General features: G+C 43.5%; 1 protein-coding gene across 6 annotated transcripts in view; it reads left to right on the top strand.

The window, feature by feature from the left end:
* ATXN1 (ataxin 1) overlaps window positions 1-15146 on the top strand; it is a 403695-nt gene that overhangs the window by 193584 nt on the left and 194965 nt on the right. For all 6 annotated transcript variants that reach the window (XM_040353759.1, XM_040353760.1, XM_040353756.1 and 3 more), the window contains one exon: window positions 582-652. The gene's annotated coding sequence lies outside the window, so the exon portion shown is untranslated. The remainder of the gene's footprint in view (window positions 1-581; window positions 653-15146) is intronic.

Below are 15146 nucleotides of genomic sequence, written 5' to 3'. Positions count from 1 at the left end.
TTTTTATTATTATAATTTTTTCCTACTAGTAATGGCGGCGATCTGCGATTTATATTGGGACTGCGATTGTGCGGCGGACAGATCGGACACTTTTGACAAATTTTTGGGACCAGTGACAATTACACAGCAATCAGTGTTATAAAAATGCACTGATTACTGTATAAATGTCACTGGCAGATAAGGGGTTAACACTAGGGGGCGATCAAGGGGTTAACTGTGTTCCCTAGGTGTGTTCTAACTGTAGGGAGGATGGGAGTGACTAGGGGAAGAGTGAGATCGGTGTTCATACTTAGTATGAACACACAATCTCTCTTCTCTCCCCTGAGAGAACCGGGATTTGTGTGTTTGATACATTTCTGCAGCTCACTGTACAAGAGTCAAAATACTATGCAGCTGTAACCACATATATACAAGTTTGGTGGCAAATTTTGTCATGACCAGAGATCTCTTTACATGCCCTTTTTAAGCTCCTGTCAAAATATTTTTTTTTTATCTTTTGGTTTTTGCTATATTGCTGAAGCTACTACTATGAATGATGACGTATGCTTATTTTCTACTCATACATTGTGTTTGTTTTACAGTGTGCTAAAAATGTTGGTAAACAAGCCTCATAAACTACACATATATAGTGATGCCAAGAATACTGAGACTGGTAAGTCCTGCATTGCATATTTAAAATGATCTTTGTTAAAATGTCATTTTGGGTATGGTTTTAATATATTAATATCATTTTAACCAGGGCTCGACAAATCCCGGTCGTCAGGTCGCCATGGCGACTAGAAATAGCGTCCTGGCGACTTGGCGAACTGGCGCCATCTGGTGGTGAGCCGTTGGTATTACAAGTTATTACCACCAGATGTGTGAGCTGGCGCCATCTGGTGGTGGCCGTTGGTATTACAAGTTAAGCATTACAAGTTAAACAGCAATTCTAATGTAATTTTTCACAATTTTTCACTATTTTCACTGCCATCTTCTTCCCTCTAATTAGAACCCCCAAACATTATATATATTTTTTATCCTAACACCCTAGAGAATAAAATGGCGATTGTTGCAATACTTTATGTCACGTCGTATTTGCGCAGCGGTCTTACAAGCGCACTTTTTTGGGAAAAAATTACACTTTTTTTAATTAAAAAATAACACAACAGTAAAGTTATCCCAATTTTTTTAATATTATGAAAGATAATGTTACGCCAAGTAAATTCATACCCAACATGTCACGCTTCAAAATTGCGTCCGCTCGTGGAATGCCGACAAACTTTTACCCTTTAAAATCTTCATAGGCGACGTTTAAAAAAATCTACAGGTTGCATGTTTTGAGTTACAGAGGAGGTCTAGGGCTATAATTATTGCTCTCGCTCTACCAATCGCGGCGATACCTCACATGTGTGGTTTGAACACCGTTTACATATGCGGGCGCTGCTCACGTATGTGTTCGCTTCTGCGCGCAAGCTCGTCGGGACGGGGTGCGTTTTCTGGCTCCTAACTTTTTTAGCTGGCTCCTAGATTCCAAGCAAATTTGTCAAACCCTGATTTAACCTATTAAACATGTGTCTAAAAAGACATCATATTTCTCTGAATCTGCATGGCCACTTATAGTTTACCCGGGCCCAGTAAAGGACTAGAGGCTGTTTATTAGCAAAAAGGGAATGTTAGCGAATAAATTGAAGGTGTGTTCACTTTAAATATCTAATCATCTGCTAGCAAATCCTTTTTCCTAATTTTCCTTGCACATGATTCCAAACGAACACTGCTTCAGCCATCCTACTAGCTTAATAAATATCCATTTTACCTGGGAACAATCTTAATTTCTTTACTAAATTAACTCCAATGTCTAAAGTAGGGTGACCCGACATCCCCGGTTTCCGGGGACAGTCCCTGGATTGAGGACACTGTCCCCGGTTTTGTCCCCGGATTGGATTTGAACAGGGGCTAGGGCAATGTCAAAGACAGTGGGCCAGATTCATGAAGGGATACGACGGCGGATCTCCTGATCCGCCGTCGTATCTCTGAGATCCGACGGTCGGATCTATGCGACTGATTCATAAGAATCAGTTCCGCATAGATCTCCCTTAGATCCGACTGGTGTAACTGACTTACACCAGTCGGATCTTAGGCTGCAATCTACCGCCGGCCGCTAGGTGTCGTCGTGGTTTTTTGCGCGTCGGATATGCAAATGAGGAGAACCGCCGATTCAAGTCCGCCCGTCGTTTTTTTTTTACGTCGTTTGCGTTCGGCTTTTTCTGGCGGATAGTTACCCCTGCTATATGAGGGGTAGCTAATGTTAAGTATGGTCGTCGTTCCCGCGCCGAGATTCAAATTTTGACGTCGTTTGCGTAAGTCGATCGGGAATACGGATGGCCGGAATTTACGTAGCCGCCGAAACGACGTCATTTGGAGCATGCGCACTGGGTAATTTCGCCGGCGGCGCATGCGCAGTTAAATCGGCGCGGGAACGTGCTTGATTTAAATTGTACACTCCCCCTAGCCGCGGAATTTGAATTCCGCCGGGGGAGTTACGATCCGACGGTGCAATTTTCGAGGTAAGTGCTTTGTGAATCATGCACTGGCCTCGCTAAATTGCACCGGCGGATCGTAAATCACATAGATTACGCGGATCTAAAGCTCCGCTAATCTATGTGAATCTAGCCCAGTCAGTGCAGAATAAAAAAAAAATCAGAATTACACACCTCTGCTCCTACTAGCTTAGGGTGTGTGTTTTTTCCATTATTCTTTCTGATGATCATGTGCTGGTCGGAGCGGAGGGAATATTTTTTAAATTTCGGGTGCATGCCCATTCAGCTACGCTCGCATGTTTTTCTGCCTTGACTCAAGTCCCGGTCAGTCGCCTGCCTGCTTATCTCCTTCCCTCCTTCCCTGGCGGGGTGACCTTTCTCTGCTCCCCACCCAGTAGTAGCCGGGGCCCGGAGGGTAAGACTTGAGAGGCTGTGAGGCGGGAGGCGGTGGCGAGGGGCAGAGAGAGGCAGCTGAGCTCAGCTGACAGTGTCAAGCAGCAGGAACAGAGGGAAAGAGGATCCGATCCTGGGGCTGCCAGTGCCTTCAAGGCTTCCACACAGGTGTGCTTTGGGGGTGTCTGTGAATAGACTACATTGCACTTGGTCTCTCTGGCATATTGGTCATAAGTTAAAAAAATCTGCACCCAGCAGCCATGTTATGTGACACACTGTGACAGAGCCAGCCAGAGCCATGGTAGAGTGCCTGCTGCCTGTGAATTATCATAATGCTGATGATCTTAACTAGTTGCCAATCACCCGATAGCAGAGTAACTGCTACAGAACGGTCGAGCTGTGAAGGATCATGTTTATACGCGATCCTGCATTTCTGGGTGTACCCGCTGATCGTTGGTCTGCCTATGTAAACAAGGCAGATTGACGTTCTGTCAGTATGGAAGACATTAATCCTGTTCCCCCACAGTGAGAAAACACTTGTTAGGCACACATGTAGCCCTTTGATTGCCCTAGATGTTATCCCCTTCCCAGTCACTGTCATAAGTACAGTGACAGTGCATATTTGTAGCTCTGATCACTGTATTAGTGTCACTGGTTCCCACAAAGTGTCAAAAGTGTCACTTGGTGTCCAATCTGTCCACCGCAATATAGCAGTCCCGCTATGAGTCGCTGATTGCCGCCATTACTAGTAAAAAAAAATATGTCCCCGGATTTCATTATAAAAATCTGGTCACCTTAGTCTAAAGCCATGTGGCCATTTATGTGCCTAGACCTGACATCATGTGCCCTCCTTCTTTCTTGTCAGTCCTGTTTGTGTAGTACTATAGAATTATTGTTTCCTTATATTGCGGATATGCATCTATAATAGGGAGCAGCTAAGAGTCAAAGAACCATGGTTTTCATGTATTCTCTCTGCAGGCCATAATCTCTTCAAAAAGAATGTTTAACTTTTCAGTTGCCTTGGTTCCTATAAGCAGGTAATCCATTTGGGCCTTTTCTGTGCCCTCATGGAAACCACATATTCCCATCTGATTCACTGTTTTTATTCAAACAATTTTTCTGGTAAGGTTTACAGGAGGAAACAAGAAGCAGCGTATCAAGGAGCAAAAAATAGATAGCCATCAGCAAATAAATAAGAGAAATTTAGTATGTTCAGATTTAGTGGCATAAATAAAATGTATCTCCTTTACCGACATGAAAATGGTGTATAAACATTTGCACTGGTTTTTTTGGTGTTGTTACCTATATTCGTTTTCAGTTACTAGTCCAGGATGTGTCTTTGAAGTAGAACCTTAAAGGGGTTGTAAAGCTTCATGTTTTTTTCACCTTAATGCAGCCTAAAAAACATCCGATGTTTACAGGCCCCCCAGTTTACTTACCTGAGCCCTCAAAAGTCGTGAACGTGCTGGCTACTCGCCCCTGTCTTCTCGGCCGATATGGGCTCTTCATTGGAGATTAATAGCAGCGCAGCAATTGGCTCCCGCTGCTGTCAATCTAATCATTGACGCGGCGCGCTGAGGGGGGCGTGGCCGAGTGATACACTTGGCGGCTATAGCCGCAGACTGTATCACAGGAGCACGCCCGCAAGCTAACCCCCTTGGGAGAGAGCTTACCAGAACGGGGGGTTATCGCTCTTGGGAGGGAGGAGCCAAGGGACCCCAGAAGACCAGGATTGGGGCTACTGTGCAAAACGAACTGCACAGTGGAGGTAAGTATGACATGTTTGTTATTTAAAAAAAAAAAAAAAAATAGTTTATTAATTTTCAAAAGTTGAAGTGGAACTAAAACCTCCTCTCCTTTACAGCCAAGGAAGCTGCCATCTTAGCCTCTGCTTGATCTGCAGTTGCCATGGTGCGGCACATGTGATCAGTTATGACACCAGTCATTGTAAGGCTTGACAGTTTAATTAAGAGCACTAGTACTTGTGGTAATTATCATTCACAGCATGCCCTGAATGTTTAAAGAGACAGTTAAAAGTGATGGGCTTAGTTCCAATGCAACCGCTTATTGACCGAATCACTTAGATGTACCAAGGTGGCACGTACCCAGGGCCGCCATCAGGAATTATGGAGCCCCTTACACAGCTTCAGGCATGCGCCCTCCTGGAGCAGAGAACCGGGGGGGGGGTGCTGCCGCCTGAAATTGAGAAGCGGGGGGGCTGAAATAAAAAATATATATATATAAATATTTTTTTTAAAAAGGGGGGTTGCCATCTGGGGCCCTGGGGAGCCCTGGGCCCTTTAATAATAATAAAAAATTATAAAAAGAAATTTTTTTTTTTGGATTTTCTTTCCCTGCAATGAAAGGAATAAGATCCATCAGATCCCTTAGTAAAAGCAGCACGCATAGTACACAAAAACACTGGTTAGGCACACATTTAACCTTTTAATCGCCCTAGATGTTATTGTCATTAGTACAGTGATAGTGCATATTTTTAGCACTGATCATTGTATTAGTGTCGCTGGTTCCCACAAAATGTCCAAAGTGTCAGCTAGTGTCAGACTGTCTGCCGCAATATCGCAGTTCGCTATAAGTCGCTGATCGCACCATTAGTAGCATAAAATAAATGAATAAATAAATAAAAACTCCAGTATATATCCCATAGTTTGTAGACGCTATAACTTTTTCACAAACATATATACTTATTGGGATTTTTTTTTAACAAAAATATGTAGCAAAATAGATATTGGCCTAAATTTATTAAAGAAATTCGATTTTTTTTTATTGGATATTTTTTATAGCAGAAAGTAAAAAAATATTGTTTTTCAAAATTGTCTTTCTTTGTTTATAGCACAAACAATAAGAAAATGCAGAGGTGATCAAATACCACAAAATGAAAGCTCTAATTGTGGGAAAAAATGACCTAAATTGGCCGCTCAATTGCCAGTTTTGAGTGCCATTAACAATTGCATTTCATCTAACAAGGGACTGTGTTTCTCTATGGTGTGGGAAAGTTTCCTGCACCACAATTGGCGTGAACAGGCCCCAAGTGTTGGGTGTAGATTAGGACTTTGTTTGTTTTCTAGTTCCAGTAGTCCAGTTTTAAATGTATAATTTGCAATGATCACTTTTCTGATAAAATGTAAAAAAAAAAATATCAGACCCCCCCGGATTTTTAGGCATGCATATCATATTGGTGTTTTGGGCCTCTTGTGGCACCGCTTCCATGTGACCGAGCTGGGACAAACACCAAACACCAGCGCCATCACATGAGTATATAGGGAGTATAGCTGGCCATGCACCATACAATTTTCTTATTAAATTTCCTTTAGATTTACAGTGGAACCTTGGATTACGAGCATAATCTGTTCCAGGAGAATGCTCATAATCCAAAGCACTCGCATATCAAAGCGAGTTTCCCCATAGGAGTCAATGGAAACTACAATAATTTGTTCCGCATGGACTTCTATGGCATGCAATACCGCATGTGGTCAGAGGTGCGGGGTTGCCGGAAAGCCTCAGAAATACTCGGAAAGGCTCGGAAGCAGCTTGGCTGAATTCGGAAAACCTCGGTAAGGCTCAGGAACTGAGTATTTCCAAATGGCTCTGATTGGTTCCGCTTGGCTCTGGCGCCCCCACACCTCAGGCCAAATGCGGTACTGCACACCACTGTATCTTGAATCCTGCTTGTGTTGCGAGTCAACACTCGCAAACCGAGTCAGGATTTTCTAAAAAAAGTGCTCGTATTGCGAAACGCTCGTTAACCGCGTTACTCGCAATCCAATGTTTCACTGTACCTTCAACTGTGTAGTACAAGGGCCTGCCTGATTACACACAAATTGAAAATGTTTAGATTTGACCTCATATTATATGGTTTTGGTAAATCTAAAGGAAATCTATAGAAGAAAATTGTATAATGTATGGCCAGCCTTAGGATGTTCTTTCATGTCTAGAAGTACTAGATATTTGTTGGTAGACACTTCTTCATGTGCCCCGGCACATTCTGCCTCTCTCGCTGCCTGTCCTACTTTTCTGTATGTAACCATCAGTCATATGATTGCAGTTATTTTGCAAGGCATCCTTATTCAGAGCGCTGTGTTACAAGTTAGGTTTACATATCACAATGAAAATACTGACGGCAGAATTTCTTCACTTCTGAAAACTCTTTAGATTAAGATTATTGTATTCAACCCGGTATACTGAAACATTTACAACAATTATCTTGTCTGATTATAGAGATTTCAAAATTCAAAATGCTGCTGTTAGGTTTAGCAAATCCTATACTTTAAGCCATAATAGACAATTATCATCTCTCTTTTTGTCATGAGTTAATGTAACAGGAACAAAAGTTTTACACAAAATGTCAGTTTTCAAAGGCAAGTACTGTACATGAATGATCTAGCAAGACTGCAGTGCTCGTTTTGTTAAGGATACTCAATCACATAAAAGAGTATATAAAACTTCTTACCGGTGAAAATAAAAGGAAAAAAGATTAGGAGAAAAAGACTAATACAGCCACCACATCTTGGTATATTGCAGAATATTACATGTTTTGTTTTTTGGCACTCCCTAATCACCCTGTGCAGCACAAATTCCCCTACTGCCCTAGCTCCTCCCCTTCTCCCTACAGCCTATTTGGCTTCACTCCTCTTCTCTCCCACTGGCTGTTGCTGTGGAGATGTTTTAGAATGCGTGGTGGAAGGGGCCGGTAAGTAGGTAATTTACTGGCCCCTTCCCTTTCTGAATGAAGATCGTGAGTGATCGTTAGTGTGTGTTTGAGCTTTGGGGTGCACACCCTAATGCAATAGGCTGCACACACCTATGATCTCTTTATATAGAAATAACATACAGACTGCTTGCAAAGGCTTATTCTGACGGCAGATTAGTGCTGTCCTCTGTGCACAGCTGCTGAGTGTGTATACACATAAAAAAAATCGCAATAAGCTTATATTAATTGGTTTGCGCAAAAGTTATAGCGTCTGCAAACTATGGAAAAAGATTTATGGCATTTTTATGGCATTTTTATTATTATTATTTTTTTACTAGTAATGGCGATAATCTGCAACATTGCGACGAACAGATTGGAGACTTTTGACACTTTTTTGGGACCATTGGCATTTAGCGATCACTGATTACTGTGTAAAATGTCACTGGCAGGGAAGGTGTTAACACTATTGGGCGATCAAGGGGTTAATTGTGTGTTTCCTCGCTGTGTTCTAACTGTGTGGGGATAGGGTTGACTAGGAGAGGAGACCTATTGTTTTTCCTAGGCGCTCGTGCACGCGATCGCTCGTGCACAGGATCGCGATTGGCTGGCGACGATCGTGCCTGCTGGCCACGCGCATCGTTCCCCCTGCCGAGCTGGTGGACGAAAAAGGGTAGGACGTACCCATATGGGATTTTGCCCAGGAGAGCCATTATGCTGCAGTATATCTGCGTGACATGGTCGGGAACCAGTTTATGCCAAAATCCGAGCACAAAAACTTTCATTCAAATATATTGCTTGATAGCCACAAAGGATTTATATCCTTCTTACCAGATGGCAAATAACTAGAGCAATTGGCTATAGCCCAGCCACGGCCTTTGGATTTCCCAGAAGTCACAGGACAAGGCTGACAGCGTCACGACCTTAGCTAAAACGATCGCTCCAATGCAGGGAGTATATAGAAGAAAAGACGCATATAGCGTAATACCGCTGGGTAACAGATTTTATTTAAAAAAGTATTGTACTTACAGCAATTCGAAGTAAAAACAGCGTGTGTTTAAAATATAAATGCCGGCCGGCATGCAGGAGCCCTCCTCCCGAGCGTGGTGACGTCACTGGCGTAGCCTCCCAAACGCGTTTCGTCACAAGGGGACGAACAATTGCATTTCATCTAACAAGGGAGTGTGTTTCTCTATGGTGTGGGAAAGTTTCCTGCACCACAATTGGCGTGAACAGGCCCCAAGTGTTGGGTGTAGATTAGGACTTTGTTTGTTTTCTAGTTCCAGTAGTCCAGTTTTAAATGTATAATTTGCAATGATCACTTTTCTGATAAAATGTAAAAAAAAAAATATCAGACCCCCCCGGATTTTTAGGCATGCATATCATATTGGTGTTTTGGGCCTCTTGTGGCACCGCTTCCATGTGACCGAGCTGGGACAAACACCAAACACCAGCGCCATCACATGAGTATATAGGGAGTATAGCTGGCCATGCACCATACAATTTTCTTATTAAATTTCCTTTAGATTTACAGTGGAACCTTGGATTACGAGCATAATCTGTTCCAGGAGAATGCTCATAATCCAAAGCACTCGCATATCAAAGCGAGTTTCCCCATAGGAGTCAATGGAAACTACAATAATTTGTTCCGCATGGACTTCTATGGCATGCAATACCGCATGTGGTCAGAGGTGCGGGGTTGCCGGAAAGCCTCAGAAATACTCGGAAAGGCTCGGAAGCAGCTTGGCTGAATTCGGAAAACCTCGGTAAGGCTCAGGAACTGAGTATTTCCAAATGGCTCTGATTGGTTCCGCTTGGCTCTGGCGCCCCCACACCTCAGGCCAAATGCGGTACTGCACACCACTGTATCTTGAATCCTGCTTGTGTTGCGAGTCAACACTCGCAAACCGAGTCAGGATTTTCTAAAAAAAGTGCTCGTATTGCGAAACGCTCGTTAACCGCGTTACTCGCAATCCAATGTTTCACTGTACCTTCAACTGTGTAGTACAAGGGCCTGCCTGATTACACACAAATTGAAAATGTTTAGATTTGACCTCATATTATATGGTTTTGGTAAATCTAAAGGAAATCTATAGAAGAAAATTGTATAATGTATGGCCAGCCTTAGGATGTTCTTTCATGTCTAGAAGTACTAGATATTTGTTGGTAGACACTTCTTCATGTGCCCCGGCACATTCTGCCTCTCTCGCTGGCTGTCCTACTTTTCTGTATGTAACCATCAGTCATATGATTGCAGTTATCATCCTTATTCAGAGCGCTGTGTTACAAGTTAGGTTTACATATCACAATGAAAATACTGACGGCAGAATTTCTTCACTTCTGAAAACTCTTTAGATTAAGATTATTGTATTCAACCCGGTATACTGAAACATTTACAACAATTATCTTGTCTGATTATAGAGATTTCAAAATTCAAAATGCTGCTGTTAGGTTTACCAAATCCTATACTTTAAGCCATAATAGACAATTATCATCTCTCTTTTTGTCATGAGTTAATGTAACAGGAACAAAAGTTTTACACAAAATGTCAGTTTTCAAAGGCAAGTACTGTACATGAATGATCTAGCAAGACTGCAGTGCTCGTTTTGTTAAGGATACTCAATCACATAAAAGAGTATATAAAACTTCTTACCGGTGAAAATAAAAGGAAAAAAGATTAGGAGAAAAAGACTAATACAGCCACCACATCTTGGTATATTGCAGAATATTACATGTTTTGTTTTTTGGGCTTAATACTGCTTTAAATAGTGTAGAAATGCAGATGGCCGTGCGCATAGGTGTGCACACAGGGTGTGCCAGGGGTGCCCAGGCACTCCCTAATCACCATGTGCAGCACAAATTCCCCTACTGCCCTAGCTCCTCCCCTTCTCCCTACAGCCTATTTGGCTTCACTCCTCTTCTCTCCCACTGGCTGTTGCTGTGGAGATGTTTTAGAATGCGTGGTGGAAGGGGCCGGTAAGTAGGTAATTTACTGGCCCCTTCCCTTTCTGAATGAAGATCGTGAGTGATCGTTAGTGTGTGTTTGAGCTTTGGGGTGCACACCCTAATGCAATAGGCTGCACACACCTATGATCTCTTTATATAGAAATAACATACAGACTGCTTGCAAAGGCTTATTCTGACGGCAGATTAGTGCTGTCCTCTGTGCACAGCTGCTGAGTGTGTATACACATAAAAAAAATCGCAATAAGCTTATATTAATTGGTTTGCGCAAAAGTTATAGCGTCTGCAAACTATGGAAAAAGATTTATGGCATTTTTATGGCATTTTTATTATTATTATTTTTTTACTAGTAATGGCGATAATCTGCAACATTGCGACGAACAGATTGGAGACTTTTGACACTTTTTTGGGACCATTGGCATTTAGCGATCACTGATTACTGTGTAAAATGTCACTGGCAGGGAAGGTGTTAACACTATTGGGCGATCAAGGGGTTAATTGTGTGTTTCCTCGCTGTGTTCTAACTGTGTGGGGATAGGGTTGACTAGGAGAGGAGACCTATTGTTTTTCCTAGGCGCTCGTGCACGCGATCGCTCGTGCACAGGATCGCGATTGGCTGGCGACGATCGTGCCTGCTGGCCACGCGCATCGTTCCCCCTGCCGAGCTGGTGGACGAAAAAGGGTAGGACGTACCCATATGGGATTTTGCCCAGGAGAGCCATTATGCTGCAGTATATCTGCGTGACATGGTCGGGAACCAGTTTATGCCAAAATCCGAGCACAAAAACTTTCATTCAAATATATTGCTTGATAGCCACAAAGGATTTATATCCTTCTTACCAGATGGCAAATAACTAGAGCAATTGGCTATAGCCCAGCCACGGCCTTTGGATTTCCCAGAAGTCACAGGACAAGGCTGACAGCGTCACGACCTTAGCTAAAACGATCGCTCCAATGCAGGGAGTATATAGAAGAAAAGACGCATATAGCGTAATACCGCTGGGTAACAGATTTTATTTAAAAAAGTATTGTACTTACAGCAATTCGAAGTAAAAACAGCGTGTGTTTAAAATATAAATGCCGGCCGGCATGCAGGAGCCCTCCTCCCGAGCGTGGTGACGTCACTGGCGTAGCCTCCCAAACGCGTTTCGTCACAAGGGGACGTTCTCCCCCATTGAGAACGTCCCCTTGTGACGAAACGCGTTTGGGAGGCTACGCCAGTGACGTCACCACGCTCGGGAGGAGGGCTCCTGCATGCCGGCCGGCATTTATATTTTAAACACACGCTGTTTTTACTTCGAATTGCTGTAAGTACAATACTTTTTTAAATAAAATCTGTTACCCAGCGGTATTACGCTATATGCGTCTTTTCTTCTATATACTCCCTGCATTGGAGCGATCGTTTTAGCTAAGGTCGTGACGCTGTCAGCCTTGTCCTGTGACTTCTGGGAAATCCAAAGGCCGTGGCTGGGCTATAGCCAATTGCTCTAGTTATTTGCCATCTGGTAAGAGGCTTATTATTCTCGGTGGAGGGATCTCACGATTTGTATGATATGTCACCGGGTGATTGAAAGATCCATTATTCTAATACGAGCAACCCCTAAGGAACTACATCTGTTGAATACTTTACTGGGAGCTTCTGCTTATCAATACAAGGACTCTTTTTTTGGACCTTTTTTTGGTAACCTCTCTCTTTATAGGAGAGGTTTGTTTTATATCTACTTGGCGCGGCTTTTTGTTTATTTATGTTGATTGTGTATCTCGCACGATAGCTGCTGCCTTGAAATCACTGTGTTGTAGCGCAGTTTTTGTGTTTTTTTTTATTTATATCCTTGTGGGGACCTAATGCCAGAAGCCAGAAATGATCTAGCACAAGTAGTGGTGACATCATCATTGTGCTGTACATAGCCTGTGCATAGAGCAGAGCTGTGAGAAGGTCCCGGCCTCTCCATCACAAGATATCTGCTGAAAACTGCAGGAGGGGGCGGATACAAGACCAGTCATCCTGCACATGGAAAGGCAGGAGCAGTGACTGGTTTTATTTCAGGAATATCCTGCACGGAGGCAAAGTTTCACCCTGGATTATTGCACAGATTTGAAATAAAATACAATAGGTATACCAGGATTCAAGTAATGCCCCGTAAACACGATCGGAATTTCCGCCAGGATAAACTCCAGCGGATTTTTCTGAGAAAATTCTGTTCAAGCTGTCTTGCATACACATTGTCACACCAAATTCTGACCGTCCAAGACGCGATGACGTACAACACTACGACGAGCCGAGAAAAATGAAGTTCAATGCTTCCGAGCATGCGTCGACTTGATTCTGAGCATGCATGTTTTTTTCTCCATCGGAGTTCCACACAGACAAACGGAATTTCCGTTCATCAGAAAAAAAGAGAACAATGGCCAGATCCACAGCCAGCGGGCTTAACTTAAATCTTCCTATTTAAGTTACACCGCCGCAAAATTTTTACCTAAGTGCCCGATCCACAAAGCACTTACCTAGAAATTTTCGGCTGTGTAACTTAAATCTGTCCGGCGCAAGGCGTGCCCAATCTAGTGGGGCAAGTCCCATTTAAATTAGGCGCGCTCCCACGCCGGACGTACTGCGCATGCTCCCGACGCGATTTTCCTGATGTGCTTTGCGCAAAGTTACGTTACGCCGAGTTTTGTGAATCGCGCCGGGTAAAAAAAGTTGCGTCGGGAAAAAAAAGAGATGCGGCGGGGAAAAAAAATGTTTTAAAAAAAATTTGACACCTGCCGGATCTTAGGAGTATCGATGCGTAACTGATTCTGTGAATCAGTCGCATAGATAGAAACAGGGATACGACGGCGTATCAGTAGATACGCCGGCGTATCCCTTTTGTGGATCTGGCCCCATGTTCTCTTTCTAAGTCCATCGGAATTTCCGCTGATGGAAAAACTCTGATGGGGCACACACACGGTCGGAATATCCGATGAAAAAATTCTGTCTGACTTTTTCCATCGGAAATTCCGATCGTGTGTACAAGGCATAAGATTACACATGCCTTTTGTATTTAGACAATATTTAGCTACCCTGCTGTCCAGTTTTAAAGTAGTTGTAAGCACTTAAATTGGAACCGCGTGCAATGCAGTGCGGGCAGGGGCGGACTGACAACTCATGGGGCCCCCGGGCAATAGAAGAGTATGGGGCCCCTCTGGCTTACAGATGGCCACCACGCCAGGAGGTAGTGCAGAGGCGGGCAGCTAAAATCTTGGGATATTCACATTAAAAGCATGTCATTTTCGGACATATCAGGGACAGATCTAAAAAAAACACAGATTTTTACATACTGTCCCTGGTTTTACTGAGCCTGGCAACCCGGATGGGGCCCCCTAGTGGCATGGGGCCCTCGGGCAGTGCCCGAGTGACTCAATGGTCAGTCCGCCCCTGAGTGCGGGTGTAGTGCAGCCCCATGTCACGGGGTGATTGGGGGATTCCCCCATTCACCTTGATTGTGTGCATTGGGGATTGTGTCCATTGATCACTCAGTTCTCAGTCTTCACTGAGTAGTCACTAGCTCTTCCCCTCCATTGCTCGCTGGAGCACTAGGCTGTGAAGGAGGCAGTAGCACCTGGCTCAGGCTCCCAGTGGTGCGCTGAGAGGCTGAAGCAGCTGCCAGTCAGTGACTTGGGTGGATCCTGACATTATTGTCAGGATCCCTGCAGAGCCTGGACCAGCTCAGTGACATCAGCTGGGAAATAAGTGCAATCCTGTGACCCAGATGAGAAGTATGGCCAAAAAAGCTTTTTACAATTAATTCGACCAGTTCTCTTACAGTTCTTTTTACAGAATTCATGCAAAGAAATTCAAGTCACTTCAAAGCAATTGTAAGGGTTTCTCTGAGATTGGATAGTATCTATACATTCAGTAGCGGTTACGTATGTTTATCTAGGGCTTAATATATAATATACTATTTGCTTGGATTCAAGAATACTTGAAAGAGAAGATTTTCATTTTAAACTGTTCATTAAAACAAAGAAAGAAAAACTGATATTTTTTCATAGTGAAAGTATTATGTACAGTTAATCCTTACAGGCTTGATTCAGTGTTTGCAGCTGCTTCCTGCCTGTTTGGTTGGGTGAGCCTTTGATTGTTTCCCCAATTGCACCGTGATGCAATCGAAGGCTTCTGAAGATCGTTACTGTCTTTGGAGAAGCCATGGCCCACACAGGAACATGTGTGGAAGCTTCCAATGCTGTTCCAAGTAAAGTGTGTTGATGTCAGGGGTCAAGTCCTGGAGAAAAAAGTGTGGGAACTCCCACCCAAGATCCACTCCCCCACCAAAAAATAAATAAAATAAATGATACGCTCATATGCATAATTACTAAAAGCAAGTTCTTTCTAAATCCTGCGATAACTCACGGCAGACCTCCTCAATGTCTCCTGGGAACAATGAAAAAAGCTCCCAGGAGACATTGCGGCATCGAGGAAGTGACGGAATACCCGCACACTACCCGATGAATCCATATACAAGAAGCGGCCAGTAACATAAAGGATTACTAAGGTTCGCCTGCCCCTGACAGTGACTCGAGCTGGGCAT

Source organism: Rana temporaria, chromosome 5, assembly GCF_905171775.1.
Source record: "Rana temporaria chromosome 5, aRanTem1.1, whole genome shotgun sequence".
In the NCBI taxonomy this organism is placed as follows: domain Eukaryota; kingdom Metazoa; phylum Chordata; class Amphibia; order Anura; family Ranidae; genus Rana; species Rana temporaria.
Note: the sequence above shows the minus strand (reverse complement) of the source record. Positions and strands in the feature narration are given on the sequence as shown.